This window comes from Eriocheir sinensis, chromosome 15 (assembly GCF_024679095.1).
Source record: "Eriocheir sinensis breed Jianghai 21 chromosome 15, ASM2467909v1, whole genome shotgun sequence".
NCBI classification, from domain to species: Eukaryota; Metazoa; Arthropoda; class Malacostraca; order Decapoda; family Varunidae; genus Eriocheir; species Eriocheir sinensis.
In genome coordinates, this window is record NC_066523.1 from 9,138,112 (window position 1) to 9,163,216 (window position 25,105).

At 44.4% G+C, this 25,105-nt stretch overlaps 1 protein-coding gene across 2 annotated transcripts in view; it reads right to left on the bottom strand.

Annotated features, from left to right (window-relative positions):
• Positions 1 to 25,105, bottom strand: part of LOC126998882 (serine/threonine-protein kinase unc-51-like) — a 108,422-nt gene that overhangs the window by 40,168 nt on the left and 43,149 nt on the right. The window lies entirely within an intron of this gene.

The following is a 25,105-nucleotide window of genomic DNA, read 5'->3' on the forward strand; positions in this document are numbered from 1 at the left end:
AAGATAGGCATGAAGAGAGAGAGAGAGAGAGAGAGAGAGAGAGAGAGAGAGAGAGAGAGAGAGAGAGAGAGAGAGAGAGAGAGAGAGCATGTGGACGGCCATAAACAAAGACAGAAGAATGCATGAAAACATTTTTACATACATACATACATAAATACATACACACATACATACAAGGGTTATAAGAGGAACAGGAGGCTGTGCTGAGGACAACAACCTGAAGCCACAATACACGTGTCCGACGCGTGAACACTGAACACAGACTCTAACATGCATGACCAGTGTGCCAGTCAACAATACTAAGGATAGAAATTGTTGCTTGGGCAGACGTATATTGATGATAATAATAATGTAGTTGTGCCAGTGATAGTGCTTGTGTGTGTGTGTGTGTGGGGGGGGGGGGGGGGGTAGAACATAAGAACATGAGTTTGCATTGCATTTTTAATTCTCCTCCGCACAGATTCATCTTAAATCTTGATGTCCATTCTATGGCAAGGTTACCAAAACGAACAGAATTGCGAAGGGCAGAGGGCTTCGCAGCGCTTTGTGGATCGGCCCCGTAACCTTGCGAACACGTAAGAGGGACTTACGAACCAGAAGAAAATGAGGAGTAGGATGAGGAGGAGGAAGGAATAATAATACTGATACTAATACTAAGACTAAGACTACTACTACTACTACTACTAATAATAATAATAATAATAATAATAATAATAAAAATAATAAAAAGAAAGAAAACAAAAGATGAAAATAAATAAAGAAAAGAAGGGAAAGAAAGGAAAGGGTTGGAGGAGGAGGAATAGAAGGAGGAGCAGGAGAAAGTAAGGCAAGGAGGATAAAGAGGAATATATCTGCATACACAAAGAGATCATTCTGTTGTTGTGTTTGAGCCAAAGTGAAGGTAAAAGCGACAGCCTGGAGCAGCGAAGGCAGGGCAGGTGAGAAACAAACAACAATGGCGATGGCGATGGTATCCTTCAACCGACCTTGTGGCTCAGATGGCGACCAGGGATAAATAAAACACACACACACACACACACACACACACACACACACACACACACACACACACACACACACACACACACACTTGATATCTACAACTTCCCAACATTAATTTGATATCTACGCAAAAAAAAAAAAAAAAAAATATGGGTACAAAAAATTTAACTTCTGACGTGAAAAGAGTTGAGGTTATGATCTCTTTCTACCTTCCACCTCCTTACTTCTCTCCTCCTTCTCCTTAACCCTTCACCTCTCACCCCATCCCCACTCCTATGCTCTCCCACAGTATGAGAGACTAGATTCCTGATCCTCCCTTCCACCCCTTCACCACATCCTCACACCTCTACTCACACTCCCACCTTTCGTCCACCACCTGCCCGTCACCCTCCTTCCACACATCTTGCCGTGCCACCTGGCCTTTCACTCCCCGCCCACACACACACACACACACACACACACACACACACACACACACACACACAGGACCACAAGCACATATTAACCTTCTTGTTCACCGCCATAATCATCACCATTCACCATCACCACTACCTACAAACCACAACTCCTTTCTCACCACGATCACTATTCACTACCCTCTTTCCTACAACTCAACACCATCTACGTATACCACTTCTCCCTCCTTACCATCACCATCATTACCATTATTATCTACCACACTTTTTCAACATTCGCGACCCCAGGGTTGGGAAAGGGGCAATACACCATACACTATAATCTAGAAGTCACCCATCACCCTAACCACCATAGCTTAGAAATGCAACAATCCATCTTTCACCTTCACATTTCACATCCCACCCGCTTCCTACCTTCACTAGAAATACACTACCAACACACAAGAAAACACAACACCCGTCGAGGCAACACTAGTCAACACTGTCCCCTAAAAATAAACCAATTTTAAGTCGCCAATCTCCACCATATCACATCCCACCTTTGCTTCCTATAGACCTTCACCATCACGCACACACAACACCGGACACACCTACAGCAACACCAGTAAAAAACACTAATCCCTCAACCATTACCACAGTCAACGTTCCACTAGCCTCCTTCCCATCTTCACCACATTCCCAACATCACATTTCACACACACACACACACACACACACACACACGCACACAAATAAAAAAACATACCCAACCAGACAACAAACACAAGTCTCAAGTCCACGTGCCAGCCAGCCAGCCAGTCCGCCGGCCCATCAGACAAAGGACCCAAGTCTTATCGCCATCAGCACGCCAGACTCTCCTAAGGCGATAAGAGGCTGTATCTCGCCGCCTATTTTAGTCTCTGTCCTGATACGCTGTGGTGACCTAGATGTCCAGTCTGTTTGCAGAAAAGGTGTTGTGGACGCTTCTTGTGGTGTTCAGTAGGGTTCTTGCTTTGTTCGATCCCCCCCCCCCCCCATTCTCTCTCTCTCTCTCTCTCTCTCTCTCTCTCTCTCTCTCCATAGAAGCTACAAGGGAGTGCACACCTGCGATTTCCTTCAGGTGTTCAAGCCAAACAGAATTATCAGAAAAAAAAGTGACGCTGAGCTACGTGTGTGTGTGTGTGTGTGTGTGTGTGTCCGCAGACCAACGACACCGAGGTTGATGACTCGGGAGAGAGAGAGAGAGAGAGAGAGAGAGAGAGAGAGAGAGAGAGAGAGAGAGAGAGAGAGAGAGAGAGAGAGAGAGAGAGAGAGAAAAAAAAAAAATCATCTCTCACTGTCCCCTCATCCACCCCAACATCCATCCTGTCACAGCTTGTATCACCACCACAACCACCACCACTGCTCTTATCACCATTACTTCCACCACCAACCTAACTTTCAACATGACCATCCTTTCCCTTAAAATAGCTGTCATCACCTCCTCACCACTCATCAACACCAACTTACATTACCATAAACGAAGACATCCCTCCCATCAACACCACACACTTGTAACAAAACCACAACTCCAGAACTACACCCTCACCATCACATCAGTCACGTGTGTTATAACCTATCACCACCCCCACCATTACTGTAACCCTAAGTAACCTTCCATTCTTTCTCGTCACTAACCATTTATCACCCGATCACAACAATAAAATATCACAACCACCGTTTTTGCAAGTCATCCATTCATTCACCTTCCGCAGAATAAACTCCACAAACAACTATTCGCGCCCTGCAAGTTTTTTTCACTACCAGGAAACGAATAAACATTGTCACATTTGCTTTGTTTACCACCACCAATTTATAGTCAAGTGGTAACCCGGATGTTGGCACTGGCCCTGTGTCGAGTAAAGGGTTCTCTCTGGCTCTTTCCCACCAAAGGCTCAAGGGGTCAAAGGAATAAGCACCGCCGCCACGCGTAGCTATGGCGTGTACTCCCAACTTTACCTATACATCACGTTGCTCGTAGTCTCATCATTACAGAAACCCTTCACCTCCGCTACTAAAACTCATAACTCATTCGCATCCAGCAAATAATAACCGTCAACATTTCTTTTCCTGCCAGTCCGTCATTCTTTTCCCCGCCGCCACCGCCGCGTCCTCCTGACCCTCAAGTTCACCGTTTCCTTGTTTACAATGGCGCGTCAGCTGAGGTCCTGTCCCTCCTTCGCCTCGACATTCGGGTAAACAATCGGGTTAGTTGCTACGTGCTGTGTATTTGTCTTATTTATCGTCATCCTTCTATTGTGTATTTAGCGTCGCCAGAGCCGTACGGGAAGAGAGGGAGACTTTTAACGCAACATAATGAAGTGTGTTTGCATGTGGGGAAGTGGAGGGAGGGGGGAATGAGCAGAGGGGGATGGGGTTAACCAGGAAACAACACCGGAAGCGGGGGAGACACAATGTAACCCCGGCGGCATGGCAGGGGTTTCCTTCACAGCTGAGACCCCTCCCTCTCTCGCCGCCTCTCCTCCCTGAAGCCCCCTCCACCCACCACTGTCTTCCTCCTACCCCTCCTACTGCTCCACTCACCTTCCTCCTCTTTGTCCCTTTTCGTCTTTCTCCGATCTTCTCTACCTCTTTCTTTCTTCTTTCCACCGTATTCCCCCCCCCCCCCCCCCGTACGCTCAACCCTTCTCAATCTCTTGTTCTCCATTCAATCTTCACCTCGCCCTTCCTTTTTCTCTCTCTCTCTCTCTCTCTCTCTCTCTCTCTCTCTCTCTCTCTCTCTCTCTCTCTCTCTTCACCACCCCTCCATCTTCCTTTTTTCTCATATATACCATTTTCTTTCACTCATCTGTACCTCTTCCCCTTATCAAAAGTCTGCTACTCCCTCCAATTAAGTCAACGTTTGGTAGAAGCAGCGTCCCCTGTGCTCACAGCAACGACACAAAGGCTGCATGGCGTGGCTGTATGACATTTAGCAGCCCGGCCAGGTGGAAGGAAATGCAATACACATGTTTCATTGTCCGCCAACGCAACCACCGGGCCCTCCATTTTCCCACTCCCCATGCTAGGCTCTTCCTCTTTCACAGCCTTTACTTCACTTCTTATTTCCCCCCATGTCGCCATTACTCTTCCTTCTACCACTTCCTTCGTACATAACCATTACACTAAACCATGCAATCCCCCTCTTTCAGCTCCCTTCCTACCCACAAAATCCCTTCCCCTCTTCCTCCTCTTATCTCCGTGACCTGCTCGCCCACGCTCCTCATCCGCCCATACCTCCTACCTTTCCTCCCACCCACCACAGTCACGCTAAGGCCTCCTCCCTCAACCCTCCTCCCATGACCCGCCCATCCACCTTTCGACCTCCCATCGCAGACGCCGCCGCCTCCAGCCCTCCTCCCTACTCCCATACTCGATCGACTCCACCGCCAACACACTCTTCAATCCTACTCCACTACTCTAGCTCATCTTTCTCCACTCCGGCGTTTGCTAGACAGGACGGCGGGTGGTTGCTCCCTCCCCGTCATGATGTCATCCTTCCTATCTACCTCCACCTCCTCCTCTTGACAACGCATTTCTCCGTGAAGGTTTTTAATATCTTCATGCACTCTTCTCCCTCATCCTTCCGCCCTCTGCCTCCTCCACCATTCCGACGTTCGCTAGACAGACTCAGACAGGACGGCGGGTGGATGATCCCCTCTCTCCTCCCCTATGGCGTCCTACTCCTCCTCCTGACAACACGAAGACAAAGGACCGATCTTCGAGAGAACTTCTGCATCCACATGGAAATATTGTTGACGTTATTCTATTGTTTACGTATGAATGTTTGTGCAAGTTTGAAGAAGCATCTATGCCGATTTCGTGTTTTCCTCTTGCAAAACAAACAAACAACTCAAAGGTATTCTTGCTCCCTGAAGGATAACAGATGACAGAGCCACAAATACTGGGAGGCTGAGAAGACAAACAGGAGGTCGGAGTCTGAATTTACCACGAGTCTATGAATATTGATATGAATCGAGAATAATGAGGTGGTTCGCCTTCATGTCAATTAGTATGTAGTCCTGCAAGTATTTACAACATATTACAGCCTATAATTATCTGTATATAGCCTACCTTAATACTGGGCAAGTAGATGAAGTAGATAATTTCTGTATATACGGCAATAGTATAAATAATAATAGTAATCCCAAACAGACACTTTGATGAACTCGACGCTGACAGAAGTGAAAACGCAATGCCAACACTGCGTCCAAGCTTGCCATGAAGGTCGCCTGTAATGTAGTGTTTGAGGTGATGATTTATTTTTCCTCGCTTTGTTTCCCTTCCCTGCTCGCAGTCCCCAGGGAAGAGGGAACAGGGCGAAAGGCTGACTGCGTGACAACCCCCTTCCTCCTGCTACCCCCCTCTCACGCTTGACCATGACCATTATCTATTCACCCCCATCACCTTCCTTCCTTCCCCCCTTCTCCCCGCCTCCTACACGCACAAGCACGGGGAGGAAAGATCTATCGACCCCCATCCCCTTCCCATCTTCCTTCTCTCCCCCTTATTCTCGTCTCTCTCTCTCTCTCTCTCTCTCTCACACACACACACACACACACACACACACAAGCACGAGGAGGAGGGGTCTATCCAGCCCACCCACATCCCCTTCATCTCCTTCCTTCTCCTCGCCTCCTACACACACACACACACAAGCACGGAGGTGAGGGCGAGGTGGCGTGTCTGCATTACAATTAATTTACTCGGAAATACAGATGACGCAACTGACCTCTAAGTATAAACTAGGTCACGGTCTGCCTGTAAACAACCCAAATTGATTGGAGGAAGGAAAGCAATGACGCTAGAGGCCGCATGTTTTCATAGCTGAACATACCAAGGGAGGATATATAAAGGTTGTTCCACTTTCCAAACGAGAAAACTTTGAATAAATATAAATAGCAATACTGTAGTGTAATGTATACCCTATTACAAAGTCAATGACTCAAATAACTTTAATACCACATACGATGCCATGGATTAATTTGTATTAAATGAGGGTAAGCTCGTTCCACTTTCCAAACACGAACACTTAAAAAAAGAAAGAAAAAAAGCATATCATTGAACATCAACGCACATCTGATGTCATAACATAACTAAAAATGAGTCTGGGTAAGACTGTCCCACTTTCAAAACGAGAACACCAACGAAGAAAAAACAGCACTGAAATTGAAAGGATGACGTTACAAAGACACGATAGGTCAACTTGAGACAGAATCCAGAACATGGCACCAGGAATTGTGTCTGAAGTCGGTCTCATTTTAATCAACAAGAAACAAAACATACAAAACGATGCGATACGAAACATACAAAAAAGCTCGCGTTCTTCACTGCTTGGTCTGTCTGTGTGGGTGGACTTGAGGAGGTCAGTCACCCGCCCCCCACCGCCGCAATACTACTTATCTTCCCCGTCAGCGTCACCGTCATGAGTAAGCACACCGAGAAACATCATACTCAGCAGCCTCCAGCCTCGTGTGTGTACTTTTTTTGTGGTGGTTGTAGTAGTTGTGGCAGTTATTGTGATGGTTGTGGTGGTATAAAGCATAATAATAAAAAAAAACCAATAACAAAAGCAATAAACATTTAATTAGAGTGCAGCCGGAGAGCATAAAATATTTTTAAAGAGTAGGAAAATCCTTTAAGGACTTATCGTTGATACAAAAACATACTATGATATAAGAAAGCGTAACCACTGAACATATTACAGACGTGTATGTGTGTGTGTGTGTGTTTGTATGTGTGTGTGTGTGTGTGTGTGTGTGTGTGTGTGTGTGTGTGTGTGTGTGTGTGTGTGTGTGTGTGTGTGTTTGTGTGACCTTCATATAAGGTCACGGAAAATCACCAAGGAAATTTAAAGAGCTTAGGTCTAACTTGACCATGACGCCATTACTTGACCTGACGCCACGTGACCTGACCCGACCTGGGCCCGAATTTACAATTAATCTTAATCTTTAACTTAAAAGTTCCACTGAATCTCAAGTTTAACTTATAGCTGAGCTTAAATGAAAAAATAAGTTCAACTTCACTCAGCAGCTGATCCAGTATGAAAATTTGTCCTGGCAAAAGATGTATTTTTTTAAATTGCAGAATTGCGACACTTCAGTGATTGAATATGTAGTAATACTACTTTATCAATGTTACATGATGATATACTTCAGAAATATGGGCATAATAAGGTAGTATTTATAAAATAAAGGTTACGTTTATCATCCGCGCAAGGTGATATTCTTTTTTTTTTCTCTTGAATGTAAACACGGACACGCGTTCCTGTTCGTCTTCCTCATTCTTGCATCACCCTCCCTCTGACGAAGTAATCATGGAAAATATTGCCGCTTTCACTTCTCCCAAGAGGAAAAGGGGAGTGAATTGGAGACTGCCACACTACACATAGTAGAGGGAAGGGAGTCAACAGATACCGTCTGCAAGGGTAGCCACTGTCCCCTAATAGATGACAGAAACTGGTATACGATATGATCCTCAAACATGCGTTTGAGGCCACTCACGCCAAAATACGAGCATCATGAGTGCCCAGGCTAATTAGCTTAAAATATTAGAATAATATTGAATATGCATCGTTGTGTATGCTAATAGTTTATGCTATGGAAATTTCTGTGCTAGTCCTGGTATTCCTCCATCATCCGTGCATGTATCTACACCAATGCCAGGAGGATAACAAAATTTTGGGAAAATTGCTTGTTTTTTTGATTTCTTTAAGGACGGTGAATGGATTAAGGCGGTTGGAAATGGCTGGTGGCGTGAGTAAGTGCCTTGAGGTGTCGGTTGTGAGTGGGTATACTGACGACTGTGATCAATAAGATCATCACTGTTACACATCTGTTGCTTCCTGTTGCTAAGTAACGCAGTGTAATAATTATTTTCATTTCGGGTGTCAAAAAAAAACTCTTGAAGTAGGGGCTTGCCCTCTCCTCAAATCCGTTACGAACAGTACTGCACGATCCAGTCTGTAGCGTTTCAATAGTTCTGCGTCAATCAAAGTATTCAGAATGTCTCTTCGCTCTTGAAAAGTCTTCTCTAGGCGCTGACGGGATATTTTAGGCGGGCCCAAACCCGTCTTAAGGAGCCTAAGTCGAACTTCAGTCGCCAAGATGGCCGAACGTCAACAAGCCCGTCAGCGCCTAGAGAAGACTTTTCAAGAGCGAAGAGACATTCTGAATACTTTGAGTGACGCAGAACTATTGAAACGCTACAGACTGGATCGTGCAGGAGTACTGTTCGTAACGGATTTGGTGAGAGGGGCCCTGCAAAGCCCTACTTCAAGGAGTTTTGCATTGACACCCGAAATGAAAATAATTATTACACTGCGTTACTTAGCAACGGGGAAAATGCAGATGTGTAACAGTGATGATCTTGGTCCATCACAGTCGTCAGTAAGCAAAGCGATCACCGATACCCTCAAGGCACTTACACAACCAGCCATACTTGTCCAATTCATTCGATTTCCTCGCACCGTCCCTGAAATCCGAGAGAAACAACAAGAATTTGTGCAAGTTGCAAACTTCCCTGGCATTGTTGGTGTGATAGATTGCACGCATGTCAGGATACTGGCCCCAAGGGAATATGAAGCAGACTATGTCAACAGGAAGAATTTCCATAGCATAAACACACAATTAGTGTTCGATGCCAAATATAATATTCTTAATGTTGTAGCTAATTGGCCTGGGTCCACTCATGATGCTCGTATTTATGTGAGAGTGGCCTCAAACGCATGTTTGAGGATCATCGTATACCACCGGATTCATGTCATCTATTAGGGGACAGTGGCTACCCTTGCAGACGGTATCTGTTGACTCCCTTCCCTCTACTCTGTGTAGAGTGTGGCAGTCTCTCCAATTCACTCCCCTTTTCCTCTTGGGAGAAGTGAAAGCGGCAATATTTTCCATGATTACTTCATCAGAGGGTGGGTGATGCAGGAATGAGGAAGACGAACAGGAACGCGTGTCCGTGTTTACATTCAAGAGAAAAAAAAAAGAATATCACCTTGCGCGGATGATAAACGTAACCTTTATTTTATAAATACTACCTTATTATGCCCATATTTCTGAAGTATATCATCATATAACATTGAGAAAGTAGTATTACTACATATTCAATCACTGAAGTGTTGAAATTCTGCAATTTAAAAAATACATCTTTTGCCAGGACAAATTTTCATACTGGATCAGCTGTTGAGTGAAGTTGAACTTATTTTTTCATTTAAGCTCAGCTATAAGTTAAACTTGAGATTCAGTGGAACTCTTAAGTTAAAGATTAAGATTAATTGTAAATTCGGGCCCTGACCTTGGACCTGACTTATGGAAGAAGAAAAGGAGGAGGAACATCGAGGAGGCTAATTAGAGGGACGAAGGGGAGGAGGAGGAGGAGCGGGAGGATTTAGAAGCGAGCAAAGGAGAGGAAAGAGGAAAGAGTACTTGCCGAGGGGAGGGGAGGGGAGATGGCAGAAGAGGATAATGAGAACTGGAGAGGAGAGAAGAGGGATGAGATGATAGAGGGGGATCGAAATGAGGAAAAAGACGCAGGACAAAGGAGGAAGAGGAGGAAAGAACTTGGTAACAAACACTAGAAAAAAAGTAGGAGATAATGACCTAAAATCCGAGAGCTAAGGTAAAAAAAAGAAAATACAGAGTGCTTGTGTGTGAAATATGGAAGAAAGGAAAGAGAAAAGAAGGTGGACCGACTGATAACGATAGGAGGTAGAAGGAAGGAAGGAAGTGAAGCTTGGTGGGTGGGAGGGAGCGGAAACAAGGAAGGGAGGTAGAGAACAAAGATAACGATGCATGACGGGAACAAAGGGAGTCAGACCGATGCTAAACAGACGGAAGATGATACATGAACCACAGTGCAAGGAGACATGTGACGGTGACTATGACATGAACTGCTATACGCTTGATAACGACATGGGAGTGGAAGGAAGGAAGAACAGCTGAGAGGAAGGAAGCGAAACGAGGGAGAGAGTGAGATAAAGGAAGCTGCGGTGATAGAGACAAAAGATGAAGATGCATGAGAGGAAACAAAGGGATTCAGATCGATGATTAGAAGATACAAGAATCCAAGTAACACACACACACACACACACACACACACACACACACACACACACAACAACAACAATAACAAAAATAGACTACATGTAAATCCAAAAGCTATATATAGTAAAAACGTGAGAAAACAATGACAGACAGGAAATAAACAACGGGGAAGAGAGAGAGAGAGAGAGAGAGAGAGAGAGAGAGAGAGAGAGAGAGAGAGAGAGAGAGAGAGAGAGAGAGAATGAACTATGCAGCAAACACTGACAATGAAAATAAAACACAAGAAATTGAACCAGAAATAAAACAAAATAAATAAAACCAAACCTTGCAACACTAACCCCAAATTATCATCATTACTTATCATTATTATCTGTGTATATAGAACACAGGTTAAGTAGAGGTGGAGGAGGAGGAGAAGGAGGAAGTGGAAGACGAAAAAAAAAATCAACATGAAATCGTTTACATCACAAATACGACATGCCTATAAGGAGCCTGTTGACCCTCCCTCCCTCCCTCCCTTGCCTTATACACCTCCGCCTGACCTTGAAGCCGTCCAGATACCTTCACCACAACAGCAGCGTCTTCCCCTCACCTCGCCTGACCTCACCCTCCTTTATTCTTAGCATGACAACGACGGGCTGCTGCAAATACCCGTCTGTCGCTACCTGGCTCCCGATACTGCTGCTTGCTCCTTATCTGGCTCTTCTATCAGGTAAAGGTATGTAATTGGAAGGTCAATGAAGAGTAATGGTTAGTCTCTCTCTCTCTCTCTCTCTCTCTCTCTCTCTCTCTCTCTCTCTCTCTCTCTGATCTGTTTTGCCCTGAATAGCTCCACTGAATCATCCTTATTTTTTTTTCTCCTCCTTGTTCTCCTTCTCCTCCTCCTCCTCCTCCTCCTTGTTCTTTTTCTCCTCCTTGTTCTTCTCTTCCGCCTCCGCCTCCGCCTCCTCCTCTTCCTCCGCCTGTTTCATCTCCATCCATCAGCCATCAAAAAGCCTGCATCATCATGGCCTTCATAAGCTCGCCTTTATTCACTTCCGGGATAGCGCAGGTTCGGTCTTTCCTTCCTCCTGCAAAACTCCCTTCGCTTTCATCCCTCCCACTCGACTCGTCTCGTGCTGCAGTTCCTTTTTTTTACGTTATGACTACCGGTGCGGCACGAAGGAACAGTTCAGAAAGGAAGTTTGCCTATAAATAAGTTGGTTAATTTGGAAAACTTAATAAAAGAAAAACACTTCCATTGTTTATAGGTTTCCTAAGTGGCCAAAGAGACTTTTTTGGGGGGTGGGGTGGAGTGGGGAGAAGCGGAAGGATGAGAGAGCATGAAAAGATTCCAATTTGATAAAGAGAAGCCTGAGAAAACTGAAGGATTGACTGCTGCTCATGGCTATTATTACATGGAATAAAAAAGCAAATAAATCAATATGAACGATGAAATGAAGTAGATACTAACACAACGATAAATCGCACAGCTGTAAACGAAGCATCTTTACACAAAATCATACACATTTAAATAATAAAAGCGAACCATCAAAGGGATGATGTCAAGGTTATCAATGGATCGCAACAATCACGATCAGCTGGCAGTATTATTTGTATTAATTTCCTTTTGAGAGGAAAACGAAACTGATGCAACATAGAATATAAAAATAGACAAACTATGCTGCAATAAATACTGACACAAAGACGAGGAGCTGAGTCGAAAACAAATCATGTTTTGTATCATAAAAATACTGAGTGATGACTAAGAAACACCGAGATTTTAGTCAATAACAGCACTGGAAGAAGACAGACAACGATCAGGGGGGCGTGGGTGGCTAGGCAAACTCTGGGCAACAAATCGATGTGATGAGCTAAACACACTGACAGATAGACTTGTTTGGTAGACGGCAACTATCTATCTTCCCAACCAGTATTTTTTTTTTTTACAGGGGAAAAATCTATAAAACAAAAAAGCCAGGCATGCGATGCTCCTGTAAAAGAATGCAGAGATGAGTGACCTAAAGCCAGGAGGTCAATTTCTAAAGAAGAGGTGTCTTGAGTGTGCCGCCTTTAGTGACTTTAGCTACACAGATAAGAACCGTGTGTTGGTGTGCGGATAATGACCAGTGCGGCGACCCTCACGAGACACAGCGATACCGATGGTGGTGGTGAAGTGTGCCTGGGATGGATGACTTGCACTCACCGCCACCATCACCACCACCCCACCTCCCGCTATACTTGGGGTGGCCATCTGCGCCGCTCCGAAGTCCACGACAAAAACCTCGCTGGACAAAAACTCAAGAACAAAACAACTCCACCCTTATCAAACGCTCCCACCACCACCATCCCCCTGCAAGACGCAACGCCCCCTATTGTCATTACCCTCCCGAAACGGCCCAACCACATCCTCCTCCTCCTCCTGCAAGTAAGATGCAGCGCCCTCTATCCCAATCCTCATAACCCGAGCCACATACCCTGGAATAAAGAATAAAGAGTCCCCTCCTCCTCCTCCTCTTCAGATGCTCATAGCGGCGCCCAAGCACACATATACGACAAGGCTTTCGTGGGAGTGTGGGGCATTTCCAAGGATAGTTTTATGACCCTAGTGGTAGTTGGGCCGTTCTTCTGTCCCTTCAACCTCAAAAAACACTCATGAAAACCTGATTGATCCTCTTTTCGGTCTTTGCAAATAGCGTCTGAGAATACCGACCAGAAAACATGCCGAACACCAGATAGAAAAACTACCACTATTCTCCTATACCAGTCAGGACAGCACCTCCGCCCACGCCCTAACGAACAAAACAGTCACTCCATCCACCTGTGACTCCGAGATAAAGAAAAAGAGGCGCGTGTACCAGCTACCTCAGCGGACAAACACCTCGTATACCGGTCAGGATAGCATCTCCGCCCACGCCCTTAACGAACAAAACACGCACTCCTTAAACATATACCTGACAAAGCCTTCGGTAAAAACAAAACAAAAAATGATAAATAAACACAACAAAACGGATGGTTAGCACGATACACTTCATACACAATACAGCCCCGTGTACTCTGTGTTTGTTTATGTATTTATGTATCAACTAAAGCAAAAAATAATTCATGTAACTGATACTGGCGCTGTTGATGGGTACAGAGGGGATGATTTAATGGTTATATCGGGAAAAGAGGACTATTATTACTATCCAAAATGAAAACGAATATAACTGGCTCTGTGTGTCCGTTGATGGGAGTGGAAAAAAAGGAGGAACCGAGGAAAAAAACTGTGGATCTCTAAACGTGTGTAAAAAAAGGAAAGGAGCAAGAAAAATTACCTACAGTGGATCTCTAAACGGTAACATTACCGAAATAGTGAAATTGTGGAGAAAATATAAAACATCTATACTATGTGTGGAAAAGGACCCAGAAATTCACGCGTAGACCTCTTCAAACAATAATTCCACTGACTCCCTTATGCATCCGCCGTCATGCACGCCCTCTTACGTCCTTGGTATTCACCCATGACTGTGTTCATTAAGCGGCCGACTCAAGGTTAAGAAAAGACGACGAGGAGAAAAATCGCCTTCGTGCACGCGTACCCATCCCAAGGCCAATGTAGGCTTTTAAGGTGACCGACCTGTTGCGCCTCTTAAGATGTCCTGAGACCACTACTTATTCTTTTCCCTCACTAGTTTACATAATACCTCCTCAACACCACTATTATAATACCTCCATCACCACCACCACTACAGTAAGCACCACCAAGACCATCACCACCACCACTACAGTAAGCACCACCAAGACCATCACCACCACCACCATGATAATAGCAACAATAAAATCACCTCCACAACAATACCATCTACAAATCACTCAGATAAATTGGAAAAAGAAAATAGAGGCAAAGAAAGGCGGACAGACAGCAAGAAAGAAAGAAAAAAGATAGTGACGTCATAGAGAACACACTACACCATCTTTAATTCATTTGCCTGTGCTTTTTTTTTTTTCCTTTAAATATAAATATATGACACTGAACATGAAGAGCAAAGGTTAGACAGCAGGAGAGGCTTTATTTATTTATATCCACGGACGGTAGGTAACACAATGATTCGGTCTCCTAAATGTACACACACACACACACACACACACACACACACACACACACACACACACACACGCCAAGTTTCGCGTTGTAATTCTGAGTCGTTTGTAACTTCTCCGCAACAATGGTTTTCTGCGTGAGTGGATATCCTTTCGCTATTTTTTTACCCTTTGAACAAATATAGAGAACAACCTTTTTACACACACACACACACACACACACACACACACACACTGCACTGGTTGGTATTTCAGTGCATGTCCTTCACACACACAAAAGCCCACGTCACCTGTGTATATAGACGTGCGGGGACGTGTCTCTCGCGGCCGGGCGGGGTTCGAGAGATGTTGTATACAGTGCATTAAGGTGTGTCGTTGTATAACCTGTACGCCAATTTGTTGCAAGGATCGGGATGTTTCAGAGTCGAGACAAGGATATTTGGACACTTTTCAATGTTTTCATAATCCTTGTAAGAGAACAGTGAGTGAGTATTACGACACTTCAAGGTTGTTTATGCTCCTCAAACTGGAATTATTATTATTATTATTATTATTATTATTAAAAGAGATGAATCAGAAGAGAGGGAGGAGTGCGGACTAAAATCGTAAGGGAGCCTGTTTTTTATATGATGTTATGATATTTTAGGACAACTAGAACAATGAGTTTAGCAGACGAAAGATGCTATTGTTGCTGCTAAAAGGTCCCGTACTCGCCGATATTTCAGACTAGGGGCAAAATGAGACTACTCTATTTTTAACAATGCTTGTTCAGGCTGCTTAGGGCAATCATTATGAGGCCACACGAGGCGAGTCATTGTTGCTGCTACAGGCTGGGTACTCGCCGCCATCTGGACCGGCAGCAACAGGGCCAAGCCGGGTGCAGAGGCTGATGCGCCATAAAACTGCACCTCCCGCCTGCTTGTAACACACCATGCTTAGTTCAGAACTGCTTATGATACACCATGCGCGAGGATGCATCTGGCTTGTGTAACTAAGGTTTATTTCTATATTTACTTCTACGGTAAATGTGACAGGACAACGAAAAGAGAACAAAAATATAAATAAATGTTCGCGATCTGTCGCTTCCATAGAAAAAAGGAAAACGATGAATCTATTGTTTAATTTCAGACTACGCGAATGCCACCTAAAAATGCACGAGACCTATGTCTTTTGTTTTCATTAGGTATAAATGATATGTTATACACCCCTTTAAAATACGATTGTTATATACCATTTCTTGCGTGGGCGATACAAATGATGTGTATTATGATGCCAAGATGAGGGACCTTATTATATCATTACAGACTTATTACTTATTACACTATTACGGACAAAAGTAAATTATGGGGCTCAAACAAAGACGACATTATTACGGACAACAGTAAATTATGGTGCACAAACAAAGACGTGAATATAGGCTTGTGATACATCAAGGCAGACTAAACAACCACACAACACAACAGTGAAGAGACAATGACGAGGAGGAGGGATGCTGCGAATGATGATGCTGGAGATAACGATGTTTTGGTATTACACAACAGAGAATGAGGCGGGAGGGATGCTGCTGACGATGCTGAAGACGATGACGAGGTGAGAATGAGAAGGAAGAATGCTGGATATGATGTTCCTGCGTGCTAAAGTGTCGTTAGGAGAGAGAGAGAGAGAGAGAGAGAGAGAGAGAGAGAGAGAGAGAGAGAGAATGGTAGCCTCTTGTTAATATATATTCAGACCACGTGTAAACTCAATTTGTGGACCAACTTCCGTATTTTTATCGTTGGTGAAAATTGTGGGATTGAAGCCGTAATTAAACCCTTCTTCTTCTTTTTCCTCTTCTTCTACTTCTTCTTCTTCTCCTATTCCTCCTCCTCCATAGCAACCACCACCATCACCAAAGCAACATCAACAACAACAAACCAAGCTAATAAATACAATATCTTTTTTTTCTTCTTTTTTTTTCCGCTAGATATCCTCCTCCTCCTCCGCCTCCTCCTTCTTCTTCTATTTCTTGATCTTCTTCCTCCTCCTCCACAACCACCACCACCACCACCACCCAAACACCATCAACAACAACAAACCAAGCTAACAAACATATACAATTACACACTTTTTTTTTTTTGCAGCAACAGAAAAAAACAACATAAAACAAATAATTAGAATCGTATCAAATCCACGTAAAAAAAAAAAAAAAGCACGCATACACATTAGGCAAATAGTTTAATCCTCGTTTTCGCGCGTCCTTAATTAGAATTTTGTTTGTTTACACCCTCGTTCCCCTCAACATAAGAGGGAGGCGGGGGGCTTGGGGGGGAGAGGAAATATAATACCCAATGAGCGTTGCATCAAAACGGGATCAACAGAGGAGAGAGAGAGAGAGAGAGAGAGAGAGAGAGAGAGAGAGAGAGAGAGAGAGAGAGAGAGATTCATGGTGATAATACGGAAAAAGTAAATAAAAAATGACAAGTAAAAGAAGAAAAAGATAAAAGAGATAAAGAAAATAAAGTGGGGAGAAAAAAGACGACGAGGAGGAGGAGGAGGAGGAGGAGGACGAGGAAGAGGTGGAAATAATAATTAAAAAAAACAAAGATAATTAAAAGGAAAAAAAAGTGGAGGAGGAGGAGGCAGCAGTGGAGGGTTGTGAACTTGTGACTACGTAGAAGGCGGAGGAGGAGGAGGAGGAGGAGGAGGAGGTGGGTGCACGGAGCAGGTGTGGGCGTCGTGTTGGGGGCGAGCAGGTCAGTGGACGGAGAATGCCCACCCCAGCATATGTATACCCTGGAATACCCCGACTAACCGCCCCCATGCCTGACCCCTCCCTTCCCCTTCTCTCATTGCCTGCCACCCCTCCCTTCTCTTCTCTCCCTTTCCTCCTTTATTCCCTTCTCCTCTTACTCTGATTTCTCCCCTCCATCTCTTCCCCTTTTCTTTTATCTAGTCTCTTACATCCACTCATTCCCTTCTCCTCCCTTCCCTTTCTCCGTCCTGCCTCTTAACTTCTCTTATTTTGATTCCTTCCCTCCATTCACCGCCTCTCATGCTCCGCTTATATTTTCCTCTTCCTTTTCCTTCCTCTTATTTCCACTCCCTCCCTTTCCGTTCTTTCACTTATCTCAATTGTTTCCTTTCTCACACTTTTAATCTGATCCCTCCCATTCACTCTTCTCTGATCTATTCCTCTTTCTTTTCCTTCTTCTTATCTCCACTTCTTCCCTTTCCGTTCTTTTATTTATCTCAACTGTTTCCTTTCTCACTCTTTTAACTTGATCCCTCCCCTTCATTCTTCTCTTATCTATTCCTCTTTCCTTCCTCTAATCTCTACTTCTTCCCGTTTCGTTCTTTCTATTACCTCAATTTTCCTTTCTCACCCTTTTCTGTATTCCTCCTTCACCTTTCTCTTCACAGTTCCTTCTCTTTTTGTACTCCTTCACCTCTTCCTTCCTTCCTTCCATTGTCCCTTCCTTCACTTCACTCTCATTCAATAATCAGCGTAACTTTCCTCCTGTCTTCTCCACACTATCTAATTCCTCTCCCTTTATCAACTTATTTATCACCTCCCACGCTTGCACTCATGACCCTTTATATTATTTTCAACTTTTTCCTCTCTCTTATTTTTGCTCCCTATGCCACACCCTTCCATCTATTTTTTCTTTCATTCCTTTCCATCCTTTTTTTATGTCCACTCCCCTCCTCCTTCCATTTACTAGTCATCTTTCTCACTCACACTCCCAAAAGCCTTCCATCATTTCCCCTTCTTTCTCTTCTCTTTCATCCTCCTATCATATTTTCTCACCCCGGTTCCTTCCTTCCACCCTCTTCCCTTATCGCCTTTCTGAGCCTCCTATCACACTCCTCTTTTTCCTCTCCCTACCATCTCCTCCCCCTCAGAGATTGCATTTCCTTCCCTCCTTCCATCCCTTCCTTTTGTAGCGCGGCCCTCGGAAATCCCTCCTTCTTTCCTCGCCATCCTCTTTACTTCCCTTTTCTGCAGCCTCTCCACTTTCACCCTTCACAAAATGCTCTCTTCTTTGCCTCGAGTCTCAACCACAAACACTCTCGCAGGTCTCTTTTCTGTTGCAGTGCCCACCACCACCACCACCACCACCGCTACTACCATTGCCGCTTCCTTCCTTCACTTCCACTTCAATTCCACTTGCCCACTCATCCCTCCCTACTTCCTTTCTTCCACCTCTCCCTTTCACTCACTTCTGTCCTCTACACTACACAGTCTCCTTCTCCACATCCTCCACATCATGACTTTTACTTTATTTCTTCTTTACTTATTCCCATCATCATCATCATTACAGCCTCTTCCACACACCCATCCACAGTTTCTTCTACACTCATCTTACCGTTTTCACCTATTTACGTCCACTTTTTTTTTTTTAACAGTAAAGGAAGCAGCTCAAGGGCAAAAATAAATGAGAAAAAAGCCGAATCCTCACCCCTTCACCCTCCCTTCCTCCCCTCCCCATGCTCCCAACCAACCCACACCTCTTTTAATCCAATATTCTCCGTTACTGTGCTCACCTTCACCTCCACCACCTCCACCAGCAGTTACTTAGTCCACTGTCACTATGGCCCTTCCCCTCACTCCCATCCCTCACCCCTCCCACACTCCCCTTACCCAGTACCAGCATCACTCCTCCCCTCTCTACCATCATCCATAGTCTTCCTCCCTCCCTCCCTCCTTCCATCTTGTCATCTGTGTTTATTTAATCGCTTTACATCTTATTTTTTTCTCTCTATTTTTAGTGCGTCCAACAGCTGCTGTCGAGGTCCGTTATGATCCTGACGCCTCGTGGAGAACAGCCTTTACACTGTGACGGCTCTTCGGTATAAACTTGGCTTTACCGCACACCACGGAAAATATATGATAGGAATGAGCATTATTTTCAAAACTACTTTCGAAACGAGTTTTACTTATTTCTGTTGAGTGACACGTAGCCACAAACCACTAGCTTCTTTTTTTTCTTATTATTATTACGCGTTGCCATAATCAATTTTTTTAACCGGTTTTCATCATTCCTCACCAAGATATTGTAAAACGAACGAACAATGCAGGACTTCAAGTGACAATTGCAAATTGACTTTTGTGCTACACAAGTCCCGTCAAACAGAACTCGAATTTGTAATACTGCGTCACTTTTAATTATTCGACTCCATGATGTTGCAAAAACGAACGAAGAGATCTGGGTTTCAGGTGATAAAAATACTAACTGTCCAATAACAAAACACACACACACACACACACACACACACACACACACGTTGCCGTAACCGCTATTTCCAACCGCTATTTCTTTGTTGTATCCGAGGAACACTTGCGAATTTCAAGAGGCAATAATATATACAAACTGTCTCCGATACTGCACAAAACAACCGGTAATCATAACACGAACACGCCGCAATAACCGCTACTTGCAACACATTTTCTCTCGCCATCGTAACCAAGACAATGTAACGCGAACGTGCACAAAGATGTCGATTTACTATACATACAAAATGTCGTCCATATTCTAATACAACTCAACAGGTTCAGTTAACATACAATCACACACACACACAATCACACAAACACACATAAAACGTTGTCATAATCATTACTTTTGACAACGATTTCTCTCAGTCCAAGATGCTCTATAACAAACATACATTTCCGAATTCCCAAGTGACAACATGCAACAACAAATACAACACAACCAGTACATACAACAAACCCGTTATCATGATCTATGCTGGTGTTCATCGTGATTCCTCTCAGTCCAAACCAAGATGTAAAACGAACGAGCAAGCACTCCCTCATTACAAGTGACAGCACGATACAAACTGTCTTGAACACAACACTGTTACGCATACCACTGAGATAGTGCGTCTTTTGAAGTGACGGCCTTGTAACCCATTAAGTGTACAAGTATATAGAGTATTTCAAGTGGCGGCGACCTTGTATCTGTTAACTATATCATCGCTGTGAGGCGTGCAACTTATCACCACTTTCAAGGTTGACTTCTTGGCAACCTCATGCAGTTCAAGGCGATAAGCGACTGAAAGCAAACGAAGCAACAGAAAGAAAACGTGACGCAAAAAGTGATTGGAAACTGAAGAAGAAAAAATAATGGAGTGATAATTACACGAAATACGGAAGGCCTTGACTTTCAGGATTTCAACTCAGTGACTCGCCATCACGATTCCAGAAACACAAGACAGAAACGAGTGAAAAAAAGGTAAAAATTAACCCATAAACGTGATTCTTATTTAAACTTTTCAACATCTCAACTAAACGACTCGCCATCACGACTTGGCTAATACGAGAAGGAATAAAAACAAGCGGGAAAAAGTGAAGTGAAAGATTTTTCTAATAAAGTCATTAACAAGCACAAATTTAATAGCCTTCCATAAATATCGATACAGGAGAGTTCTCAAGGTAATGTTTAACGGGACTGAAATAAAGATAAGAAAACGGCGAAAACATCCATGTTTCACTTGTGGCGTTCTTCATCTCACACATCAAATATATAGAACTAAAAGATAATAAAGGATAACAACAGCATACAAAGCTACACGTAATTTTCTCTCTCCCGGAGGTTAGTTCGGTTTCATAACACAAAGACAAAGAGATACAGCTTCAAACGGTTTAAAAAAGACCAATAACGCTTTTTCCTTCCCGTCTTCTTTTTCCCTGGGAGCGGATCCTGTTCTCATTCGATTCCAGGAAAAAACACACAAGAACCGCACCGCCTCCCTTTTGAACGTACGCAACACACGTCGGCGCTTTTAGGAAAGACAAAGAATGCAATTTCACGCTTTCCCCTTCATTTTTATGTGGAAAACTGGTGACTAGCGGGACTTTGGGTAAGGAGGAGAAAGAGGGAGAGAAGGAGGGAGGGAAGGACCTGTTACCAAGAGTCTCTCCTCCTCTCCACCCTTTTCACAGGAATAAACACGACGCAACAAACAGACCAACTTGCAAGAGGTGGGTAGAGCGGTTAGCCTTGACTGTTCTGCTTATAGTAAGACGTGGGGGTGGGAAGGGGAATGGAAGGAGTAGGGAGGGAAGGGGTGGGGAAGAAGCAGGAGGTGGGAGAAGGGGTTACGAAGACGAATGGGGAGGGTGGGTTGAAGAGGAGGAGGAGGAATAGGAGAAGGGGAAGGTGGCGGCGTGGGGATGTGAAGGAGTGGTCGTGGGTGAATGGGGAAGGAAGAGGAAGAGGAGGAGAGTGGAGGGGACAAATGGAGGAGAGAGGTTGCTGGTGAGGAGGGAAGGAGGGTGGTGGGGGATGAAGAGGACAGACTGGCAAAGGGAGAGTGGGAGGGAGGTGATGATGGCGGTAGCAGCCTGGGTGGCGCCGCTTCCTGTGAGCCACCACCACCATCATCACCACCATTGCACACTATGAAGTCAACCCACGCCACTACCAACTCCATCATTCTTCATAAGCTGCTGCCACTACTACTCCTATCACTATTACCACAATGGGAAAACAACACACACAACACTGCCACACATACACGTTCATTCACAAAGCACCACCACCACCAGAAAGACGAAAAACTGCACCACCACGCCTTGTACCAATCACCATCACCACCACCACCACCACCACTACAAAATCCATATCACCAATCAATCATCCAATAAGTAACTAAACCAACAACTCTAAAGCAAACTATAAACTACACCCACAAACTACGATTATAACCACCACTACCACCTCCACCTTCACCACCACTACCAACACCTACACAACTCCACCCGAAACGCCATATACCCACACCACACCTACGCGGCTTAGGCTACACCCCCCCACCCCCCAAAATCCTCATCTACATTCAGAACGCAGCACCACCACCCCAGCCGCCGCCACGCTGATGCTCCTCCACTTATGCAAGGCTTGTGTCTGGGTCCGCCAATCCTCCTCCTCCTCTTCCTCCTCCTCCTCGGTCAAAACAACAACAAAAACACGTGACGGGCCAGTGTCTCAAACTCTCAGGGCTGTGTTTTCCAGTTTACCAACACAAACACGCGTGGCCTCGAATGGCAGCCACGCTTATAAGATGTACAAAAAGTGGGCTTATCTTTATATAGCAGCTGACTTACATAACTTACCTCTCTCTCTCTCTCTCTCTCTCTCTCTCTCTCACACACACATGGACAGTCTTCCCGCTATTACTACCACGACTATAATAATAACACTACATCCTCCGCAAACGTGAAAATTAGTTACGCACACAGATGCAAGTTTACTGTAAATATATAAAAAAAAACTAAGCGTTGAAAAAAAGGACTTCCGCGTAGCTCTCTGTGTGTGTAACGCGATGACATGACGAAGCAGCTGCGGAGTGATCGACAGACATGATGACTTGGCGCTCTATTGTCAGTTTTGTCTCACGTCCACGGGGAGGGAAAACGGCCGAGGTGGAGGAAGGAAAGGGTGCAGGTGAGGGGGTGAAGCGGGCGGGGGGACAAGAAACAAAAGTGGAACAAACACAAAGGGAGGGAGACAGATGGATGAAAGGTGCAAAAAAAGCGAAAAAAGTTACAAAACGAATAAGAAAATGGAAATCCTATAATGCTCTCCCCGTCGAGTATATCTACGCACTGCACTTCGTAATCTGTAATTGAAGGTACGCGGGGTAGTGAGTTAAAACGGAAAGGGTAGAAGCAAGACGCAAAGGAGGAAAGTTACCAAAAAGTGAATAAGATAACAAGGAAATCTTATACTGCTCTTCCTTTCGAGTACATATACGCACTGCACTTCGTAATATGCCAGTGAAGGTGTGGAAGGGAGTAAAAAGTAAAAACGGGAAAGCTAGGAGCATGAAACGAAGGACTTATCAGATGAAAGTTAAAAAAAAAAAGTAAATAAAACAAGGAAATCTTATACTGCCCTTCCCTTCAAATACATCTACGCACTGCACTTCGTAATATGCCATTGAAGGTGTGGAAGGGAGTAAAAAGTAAACTCGGGAAAGCAAGCAAAATGAAACGAGGGACTCATCAGATGAAGGAAAGTTACAAAAAAAAGTAAATAAAACAAGGAAATCTTATAGTGCCCTCCTCCTTCAAATACATCTACGCACTGCACTTCGTAATCTATCACTAGAGGTGTGTGAAGAACTTTTGAGTGACAGACAGCAGGAAGTTACAAAGAAGTGAAAAAAATAACAAAGAAATCTTATACTGCCCTCTCATTCAAATACATCTACGCACTGCGCTTCGTAACATATCATCGAAGGTGTGCGTGGGCGTGAGTCAAACGGGAAAGGTAGAAACGAGACACAGACTTGAGTATATGAAGGAAGGAAGGGACATGGCAACAGGCGTAGGCAGAGAGGCTAGAGAAGAGGAGGGAGGGAGAGTGAATAGGAAGATCAAGACAGAGAGGGAAGGAGAGAGGGAGGGAGGAAAGGGAGACAAGTGAGATAATAGGGTGGATCAAGACAAGGGGGAAAGATAAACAAAGAGGCAAAAGAGGAACAGGGAAGGGAGTGAATGAGAGAAAAAAGACTGAGGAGGGAGGAGGGAAAGTATAGACAAGATAAATCAAGCACTAACCCCTTCCAACCCCATCCCACAAATCCCTCCCTCCCTTCCCTTCCTCTCCAACATGCTAGCCTTGAACCCCCTCCACAGGTCAGACACAAACGGATAAGAGTTTACCTTTTTTGCTCGTCCTTTTTTTTTCTTCAAACCAACGAGCAACATCAATAGCATAGCGAAGGGTACGCAGACAGGAAAACGGTCCACAGCTACGCACGGTGTGATGAAGGACGGTGATGATGGTGTGTGTGTGTGTGTGTGTGTGTGTGTGTGTGTGTGTGTGTGAGAGAGAGAGAGAGAGAGAGAGAGAGAGAGAGAGAGAGAGAGAGAGAAATAATAATAATAATAATTTTATTTACACAAGAAGAGAGAGAGAGAGAGAGAGAGAGAGAGAGAGAGAGAGAGAGAGAGAGAGAGGAAACGGTATGTAATACGCAATGATATGATGAAGGAAGGAAAAGGTGTGTGAGCGATAATGACTGACATGATTGCGTACTGCTCTTATTTTTGTCCTGAGAGAGAGAGAGAGAGAGAGAGAGAGAGAGAGAGAGAGAGAGAGAGAGAGAGAGGAAAAATAACACTGACTGCTGCCATTTCTACTGATAAGAACAATTCTATTTTGAAGAGTACTTGTTTTTACAGAGAGAGAGAGAGAGAGAGAGAGAGAGAGAGAGAGAGAGAGAGAGAGAGAGAAAGGGGAAATATATCACTGACGGCTGCAATTTCAACTGATAAGAACAATTTAATTTTGAATAGTAATACTTGTTTTTATACACACACACACACACACACACACACACACACACACACACACACACACACACACACACACACACACACACACAGAGAGAGAGAGAGAGAGAGAGAGAGAGAGAGAGAGAGAGAGCACTACAATAGACAAAGAAACACGCAGACAGAGAGATCAAGACCCCGCAATAAAGAGTGAGTGGTAGGGGAGAGGAGGGGTGAGGGGATGGAGAGAGGTGGGGGGTTAGGAGGAGCCCTATAATATAATGTAACCCACT